Genomic DNA, 9,289 nt, shown 5'->3' on the forward strand with positions numbered 1-9,289 from the left:
TGACCAATACTTTGGATTTGATTTAACCTGATCTCCACTTTTTGAGACCAGAAACGCGTGTGTGTGTGTGCGTGTGTGTGTGTGGGGTGTGTGTGTGTGTGTGTGTGTGTGTGTGTGTGTGTGTGTGTGTGTATATATATATATATATATATATATATATATATATATATATATATATATATATATATATAGTTTAAACATTTATTAATTTTGTATTGTAAGTGTCTTTTTCCACAAAAACAGCATGTGGGCTACAACTGCCTTTTCCCCTTCTTCTTCATTTGTAATTTAAATAAAATCGATTTTTGGATATTAATTTCGATTCAATTCATAAATGAGAATCTCGATTCTTTTATGAATCGATTTTTTTTGGCACACCCCTAATATATAATATATATATATATATATATATATATATATATATATATATATATATATATATATATATATATATATATATATATAATGTACAGAGAGAGAGAGAGAGAGAGAGAGAGAGAGAGAGAGAGAGAGAGAGAGAGAGAGAGAGAGACTCACACACATAAAATGTTCCTCTCTTCTTTTATTCTTTTAGTATTTTCTTTTTATAGTTTTAGCTCGGTCTTATGTTCTTCAAAAATTATTATAGTCTGGTAACTTTACTTTTCCAGTGTTTCCTCAGAAGGAGCCCTCTGCGGCAGAAGCTGATGTTGGGTCTAGGGACGGAGCTTTCGAGCCTCTCCTGGCACGGATGGCTCCTTGAGATAGTGTTTTCATTACGAGGTTCAGGTAGCCTTGTGGATCATATTCCGCAGCCTCCCTGGTAAGGTGTATTCAGGGGTGCTGGAGAAGAGGTTCTGTTGGGAAGTCGAATCTCGGATTCAGGAGGAGCAGTGTGGTTTTTGTCCTGGCCGTGGAACAGTGGACCAGCTCTACACCCTCGGCAGGATCCTCGAGGGTGTGTGCAAGTTTGCTCCCCCAGTCCACGTGTGTTTTGTGGTCTTGGAGAAGGCATTCGACGGTGTCCCTTAGGGAGTCCTTTAGGAGGTGCTTCAGGAGTACGGGGTACCGAGCCCCCTGATATGGGCTGTTCGGTCCTTGCACGACTGGTGTCAGTTTGGTCCGCATTGCCAGTAGTAAGTCGAATTTGTTTTCAGTGAGGGTTGGACTCCACCAAGGCTGTCCTTTATCACCGATAATGTTCATAACTTTTAAGGACAGAATTTCTAGGCACAGCCGAGGTGTAAATAAATGACTAAATAAATAAATGAATGACTAAAAGTGAAAATAAAAACAGATTTATTTCCATTAATATTTATTTTTTAGATATAATTTTCAAATTATCTTTTTTTATATTGATTTTTATTTTCACTTTTAGTTATTTATTTATTTAGTCATTTATTCATTTATTTTTTTAGTCATTTATTTAGTCATTTATTTAGTTTGAATTTTGGCAGTTTTGGGATACAGCTCGGCGAACAAGGAAGTCTCGCCGGCTTGCAATGGAGAGCTCCAGCAATAGACGACTATCTTGTCCACTGTCTGCTCTCACTTGTTGTCTAATAAGTAATAACTCAAGTCGCAAGGTGAGGTGACAGTGGACACGATCGTCGTCCATTGCTGGAGCTCTCCATTGTAAGCTGGCAAGACTTCCTTGTTCGCCGAGCTGCTCACTCGACAGGCAGTTTGCAATGTCCAACCCAAGACATGCTTAGGACCGCCCCCTCATTTGAATAACATTTTGACTTGGCAGTACGGCCCAAAACCGCCAAAATTCAAAATAAATAAATGACTATATAAATAGATAAATAAATGACTATATAAATGACTAAATACATAAATGACTAAAAGTGAAAATAAAAACGGATTTATCCATCCATCCATCCATCCATCCATTTATTTCCATTAGATTTATTTTTTTTTTAGATATAATTTTCGAATTACATTTTTTTTTATATTGATTTTTATTTTCACTTTTAGTCATTTATTTATTTATTTATTTAGTCATTTATTTATTTTAGATTTTGGTAGTTTTGGTACTCCATACTCCAGTTTGGTGGCCTCAGCATTGCATCTCTGCTTTTTGCAGATGATGTGGTGCTGTTGGCTTCTTCAAGCCAGGATCTCCAACTCCCACTGGAGCGGTTCGCAGCCAAGTATGAAGCAGTTGGGATGAAGATCAGCACCTCCAAATCCAAGAGCAGGGTCCTCAGTCAGAAAACGGTGGAGTGCCGTCTTCGGGTCGGGGATGAGATCCTGCCCCAAGTGGAGGAGTTCAAGTATCTTGGGGTCTTGTTCACGAGTGAGGGCAGGATGGAGCGGGAGATCGACAGGCGGATCGGTGCAGTGTCTGCAGTGATGCGGACTCTGTATCGGTCCGTTGTGATGAAGAAAGAGCTGAGCCAAAAGGCGAAGCTCTCGATTTACCGGTCGATCGAGGTTCCAACCCTCACCTATGGTCACGAGCTGTGGGTCGTGACCGAAAGAACGAGATCCCGGATACAAGCGGCCGAAATGAGTTTCCTCCGTAGAGTGTCCGGGCTCTCCCTTAGAGATAGGGTGAGAAGCTCGGTAATCCGGGAGGGACTCGGAGTGGAGCCGCTGCTCCTCCACATATAGAGAGGACCCAGTTGAGGTGGCTCGGGCATCTGGTTCGGATGCCTCCTGGACGCCTCCCTGGAGAGGTGTTCCGGGCATGTCCCACCGGCGGGAGGCCCTGGGGACGACCCAGGACACGCTGGAGAGACTGTGTCTCTCGGCTGGCCTGGGAACGCCTTGGCATCCCGCCGGAGGAGCTGGGTGAAGTGGCTGGGGAGAGGGAAGTCTGGGCTTCCCTGCTAAAGTTGCTGCCTCTGCGACCTGACTCCGGATGAGTAACATGATGGATGGATGGATGGATGGATGCCTTGTGCTGGGCCTTATGACACTTGGATCAATTGTTTTGGTTTGTTTTGAATGTTTATTTATGCTCTTCTTTCTTTGTGGGTCGCTATGGACTCACTGCACATCTCTGAGTGCACCGCCCTTTCCGGCAGTGGCAATTGCCATTTGTTTTTCTTCAGTTGTCAGCGTTTTGGAGTATATTTTCGTCATTGTTTCTTATGATTGTGGTTGCGTGCATTTGTCAAGGCATTGAAGAATAGGGGAGACGACAGTACATCGAGCAATCACTGCTGTGTGCGCAGATAGACAGGTTTAACTCTGCCTTGTTTTTTCCCTCTTATGCTGACCACCGGAGACAGTTTGTTGTAACTTGTTAACATTCGCAGGGATAACTCGATTACACAAGGGCGCCATTTGTAAACAGTAGAACCAGAGCTGTATTTTGAAGTAAAACTTTGATGTGTGTTGTGGTCCTTTACCTTGTGTTGGCTTTGTTAAAGCGTGGGTTAACAGCTCTTTGTGTAGTGCTGTATATATATATAAAAAAAAAAAAAACAGGCAGACGGCAACTTGGCATCATAATCGGCGATGTCTTGACTGAACTGTTTGCGCTCAGCCTACATGTCAACAACATACCAGCGCCCCCTAGTGGTCACATTAGTAACAATACACCACAATGTGTTGTTACTCTGTTTACAAAATTATCTGTTTCTGCCTTTCTGGCGTTTTTACTTTTCATGTGCCTGTATGTATATTATCCCCCTATATTGTGCCATTTTATTGTATTAAAAACATTAAAATATTTATATGAGTCATTATTCTTGCACTGCTGACAACGCTGGTGGATCTCCATAGCAAGCACGTTTCAGCATATCACCATGGGCTTACATAAAAAAAAATAAACAGCAGAGGCATCACATCTGCTTCAAAATATTGATGACATCGGCGAAGAGACGTGGCGAAGAGGAGGCTACAGACCAGAGGCTACATGCTTAGAAGTAAGAGTTCCAAAAGGGTTCTTCATGAAGGGCAGAGGTTCTATCCTGAACCTTCGACTTCCGGGGAACCCTTTTATGGAAAATAAATAAATAAATCTGCAAGGGTTCTTTTGAGGCCCAGGGTTCCTGTAAGAACCGTTTCAATACAGGGAACTCTTTTTGAAAGATGGGGTTCTTCACGGGCTGTTGAAAACATGGGTATGAGAAGGTCCTTACCATCAAATTTTCAAATGTTTAGCCATGTTTCAATATTCACTCAGAAATTCTAAGGAAATTCAACGAGAGTATTGAGTACATTTTACCAGCTCATTTAAAAAAAAAAAAAAGAAAAAAAAAAAGTAACTCAAGCATTGAGGATCGAACTCAAGACCTTCTGGTTGGGAGACAACCACTGTACCACCCGAGCTATGCCAGTCTTGTTCGTCTCTGTACTGCATTGCTGGTGTGTCCAAAATGAGGCCAACTGAGCGAGGATTCCACCTAACACCAGCATACTAAACCAGGAGAAGCAGCATGGCTCATTTCGTACTGGCTGTCCCCAGTGTAAGGTTTTGCAAGTCTCTATTTCTTGCTTTGAGTGGCTTGTGTCTGTGGCTTATGAGGTAGAGCTGCTTGTTCAGTAACCAGGCGCGGTCAACTGTTCAAGTCCCACTCTCTCTTTTTTTTGTCAGATTAAAATTTTTAATCGTTTGACATATATATATATATATATATATATATATATATATATATATATATGCGAGGTGAGGAGATGTCCGAGGTGAGGAGATACTTCGCATGAAAAGCAATATTTCATAAGGACTTAAATATTTCACAATATTTTTTGCAAAAGTCATTGTGTTAAAACACAATAATTTTGCATTATATTGCAAATTATTGCATTATAAAGCAATAGTTATTGCAATGTAATGCAATAGCATTGTAATATAATGCAATGCAATTGTAAAATAACTAGCGTTAACTAATTAATTAATCACAAAAATATCACATTAATTATGTATTAGATTAACACAGATTAAGCATACAATTAATTTTGACCGCAGAATATCCTTTAGTTGACAGCGGACGGTTACGTTAAAGGTAGCACAGGTTGTGTTTGAGCAATAAACAAAACTACATGCATTAAAGTAAAGCATTTAATAAATGTTTGTGTATGACATTCCGAATAATTGTTCATGTCAAACTATCAGGGTCTTATTTTCCCCCATTTCAAATTATGTAAGTAGTTAACTGATTAGAAAAAGAGGAGGATGAGCGTGTGCAGTGGATCAAAAAATGTTGAAAATGTCTTCATAACATTAAATGTCAAAATAATTAACACATAGCAGGTGTTCTTTCAATTTGGCGGGAAGAATGTTGATTAAAAGCCTTCCTCATTAAGCGATTAATGGTTATTAATCGAAATTCCAAGATGTGATTAATCTGATTCAAACGTAATCATTTGACAGCTCTAAATATAGCGCAATAGCATTGCATTAGATTGCAAAGTATTGCGCTATATTGTATTCTTAAATATTCTCGGAATTTCCCCTACCGGGCTCCGTACTGTATAATTTAGATTGCCAAGTATAAACAGAAAACCAGAGGACCAGATGGCATGAAAAGTAGATTTATTTTAAATTACATAGTTCATTCCAAAGAGGAGTGACAAGGCGAGGTAAGGTAGGACTCAGACGCAGGCGTAAGGTAAGCCACCAAGGCAGCAGGTTTATTACCGGCCAACAGGGGTCTCCTCTCAAGCTGAGAGTAGAACAGGGAGGCAAAAAAGTGGAGAACAAAAAGCGCTCCACTAGGGAGGAAAAAACAGGCAAAAGGTACTGGGGACAACGAAAAGCGCTCCGCTAGGGAGGAAAAAGGGCACAAGGCAAAAGGGGTAACAAAAGGCGCTCCACTGGGGAGGAAAAAGCACAAAAACAAGGCAAAAATACGTGGCAACATGAACGAGGACATAAGGACTGTGGGACGCTTCCATGCACTGACTGTGACACTTCGGCACTGAGGGGAGAATGCAGGTGGCTTTTATTGCAGTAGGTGATTGGTGGCAGGTGGTGATAATCAAGGGCGGGGACCGGTAATTATGGCGCGGCAGGAAGGGCAAGTGACCTGGGGTGAGAGGAGAGTTAGGATTTCAAAGTAAAACGGGAAACAGAGACACAAAAATAAAAGCATGAACCGCCACTCCTGGTGGCGGCGTGACAAGGAGGCCATTTGTGTGAAAAGAAATCCTACCTGATGACAAAAAAAAATACCGTGATTTCGTCAAATACTTTACAATTGACAATTTGTATTATTTCAATTCTGTTCATTTTCTTCTCCTGCTCATACAAAACATTGATAAAAAAAAAATAAATAGCCTACTGAAAAACCAGAAACACGTGATAATATGGTGAGACTTCCATTCCTGTCAAATGTTCGGAGTCATCAAATTAGGGTTAAATGAGAACAGGTGAGGTGCGTGTGTGGTGGTAACAATTGTGAGCTACAGACGTTTGCCTCTAGAGATGGCAGAAATGGAACACTGAAACGATCGAATCATTTAGAACAATTGATTCCGAAAAAGAATCGATCATTTGGGACGTTTGAACATCCCTCCACAGCGACATCTGGTGGCCAATTCTAAAATATTACATTCAAACAGTAGATTAAAGAAGCGTTGCCCACTCTCCAGGAAGGAAAGTAGCTATTGGCTGCCTGTCATCACCTAATTTACACAATTGGCAATCGGCGTATAGCCTACTGTAATTGTAATGGACACTATGAGAGAGCGAAATAATATCATGGGAAAGAAAAACTGAATCATCCTCACTCCCTCAACATATGTAGTACAAGTACAAATGAGCATTTTGCTTCCGATTCTTGGTTTGTTTGTAATTTTGCCTTTGAAATAGATGATCATCATTTCTCAATATAACTTAATGGCGTACATGCTTTGCCCCACATTACTATCACATTAAATCAAAAACGTATACATTTCAAAGGCTATTTTTTTTTTTTTTTTTGGCGACGGCATCTGTTTCAACAACGCAGAGAGGAAAAGAATGACCAGGGGTCCCCTGCGTAGTGGTCTAACCACATCAGAACACAAGTGCGATACCACTGAACCAAACACAACACTGATAAGTCTTACGACTTGTGTTTAGGGTGATGAATCAGCAGCCAGGGCAAATTTTACAAAGTACTTTGATTTATTTCAGATTTAAGACATTTTCATGGAGTGCAGTGGTATGATTTTATTTAATTTTCGAAAAGGGATAACGTTCAATTAATGTAACGTTTGGAGGTGTAATGGAATGCGAAAGGCAGCTGTGGAGGTGACATTGTGATTTTGAGACAGATTTAGGACCGTGATTCAAATCATTAGTTCCGCCCGGGTTTCGGCACGTACCAAAGCCCAGTTTCAATTTTGCCAAAGAATTTACTTGCCAAAGAACCCGGCTAGACAATTAAACACAGCTACTGCAGCCTTAACAGCAGCCTCTGTGACCTCCATAACCTGATCAAGAGTATCACAAACTCCCTCCCTCACACTGTCTGCCTCTAAACCATTAGCGACTCCAATCGCACCACCAGCAAATCCCCCAGCAGCTGCCCCTACACCAAAAGTGGTCTCAACGGCAACCAAGCCAGCCATCCCCATGGCGCACGCAGGCAGGGAGGCTACAATCAATCCAAAGGCAGCTCCAGTTGACAGTCCGACGATGCCAGCAGCCGCGACACGCTTCAACCTCTCCAGCAAAGGAACATCTCTTGACGACATGTCAACTGGCTCGTGCTCGTCGTCAGTGATGAGAAAACTGCACAAAATGGGTTGAAACTCATTATAGTGAATCAAAATAAATGTTAGTATCTAGTAACTTGCTTTTACTTTTTAGTCCTGTGCTCTAATTGGATGTTGCAACTGTCAGTTAAGGCTCCAGTCCGTCTCGTGCCCACACACCACTTCCCTCATGCACGTCCTCTGATGGAACCAGAGATATAGGGCTTTGATTTCCCCCCTCAACAGTGTGTCCTACTGACAGTTAAACAAATATATCAGAAAGTCATTGTTAAAATCCTTTTTAAATGCTGTAGTTGAAGACGCTTCTGTTCCTCTTAGAAAAAGGCAGACATAAGTTTATTTATTTCAACCTGCCTTGTTGATATATCGGACCCACCTTCATAAATCATTAACCGATGGTAAGACCGCCGTAACTCTAATCAATAGTACAAATCAATTTTACATGTAAACTGTTGCTGGCATTACAGTCAGAGACTGAAAGCAAAACTACTTCGAACTTGGGACCTACCAAATAGCATTAGCATGTCCAAAGCCACTGTGAGCTATTTGAATGAAGGCAAATCGTTTCAAATTGTTTGAATATACACCTTCATCAATAGGTTCATTGTCAAAATGACATAATGACATGACATGTTCGTGACAAAAGTGGACTTCAATTTTATATGTAAACTGTTGCGGGAATTACAGTCAGAGACTGAAAGCAAAACTACTTCGAACATACACCGATAGCATTAGCACGTCCAAATTAAGCCACTGTGAGCTATTAGAATGAAGAAGGGAAGTAGTTTCAAATTGTTTGAATATACTTTACCTTGGTCTTGGGGTCGGCTGACATTTGTCAGTAGTGCAACCAGGTCATTTGTCTTTCATGTTGCCCACGTTTCCCATGTCTTTGTTTGCACGGCCCACCTATCTGTCCAAGACGGCACGCCTACAACATGAACTGACAAGAACACACACGCACACAAGTTACATTTCAGAGCACAATGGCTTGCTCATTCTGCAACAGAAATGTGCTTCTACTGGATTTCATCTGGCAAGATAATAGAAAAAGAACACTTGCACATTCTAATGAGATACAAATCCAATGCAAGAGTTGAATGTTGTTTATTTACATTGGCACTGTAGGCACATGACAAGTCGGTTGCAGTGATTCTTATCTGCACTGTCTGATGAAATAGTCCAAGGGCGAATACCGGAAATAGTCCAAGGGCGGATACCGGTACTGTTTGAGTGGGCAAATTCCAGTTATGTGGTGGTGCGTGTGCGCGCGTGTGTGTTTTTTCATGTTAATCCCAGGGAGGCAAATCAACAGCTTTATGTACCACTAATGTATGATAAAGCAGTAGTAAAATTATTGTCACAGTAAATACTTATTTGAAAAATGTAGCTTCCGTAGTCCGTACATAGTTGGAAGAACGTGTACCACGCCTCACAAACTTGAAGGAAAGTCTCCAACTCCCCCAAAAGTTTTAAAATACTTTACCTACAAATACTTTACCTAGTTCGATCAGTACTGCTACCGTGTGGCTTGTCAGTCTTGTCACTTGGCCGGACTTCAGTACAACTGCTGTCTGAGTCTGCGTCGTCCGTTTCCTTCTTTTTGCTTCTCACCAACACTGTGCGACACATCCTCTTCAAAAAGGCATGT

General features: G+C 41.2%; 1 long non-coding RNA gene across 2 annotated transcripts; it reads right to left on the bottom strand.

Annotated features, from left to right (window-relative positions):
* Positions 1 to 5,453: 5,453 nt before the first annotated feature.
* LOC144004386 (uncharacterized) lies at positions 5,454 to 9,289 on the bottom strand. Of its 2 annotated transcripts, none has more exons than XR_013279338.1 (4): positions 9,140 to 9,289; positions 8,450 to 8,581; positions 7,726 to 7,869; positions 5,454 to 7,654 (listed from the first exon to the last, which is right to left on the bottom strand). It is a non-coding gene; the product is annotated as an uncharacterized LOC144004386 (long non-coding RNA). The 2 variants fall into 2 exon arrangements; XR_013279332.1 differs by having other exon boundaries at positions 7,726 to 7,872.

Source organism: Festucalex cinctus, chromosome 1 (genome assembly GCF_051991245.1).
Source record: "Festucalex cinctus isolate MCC-2025b chromosome 1, RoL_Fcin_1.0, whole genome shotgun sequence".
Taxonomy (NCBI): Eukaryota; Metazoa; Chordata; class Actinopteri; order Syngnathiformes; family Syngnathidae; genus Festucalex; species Festucalex cinctus.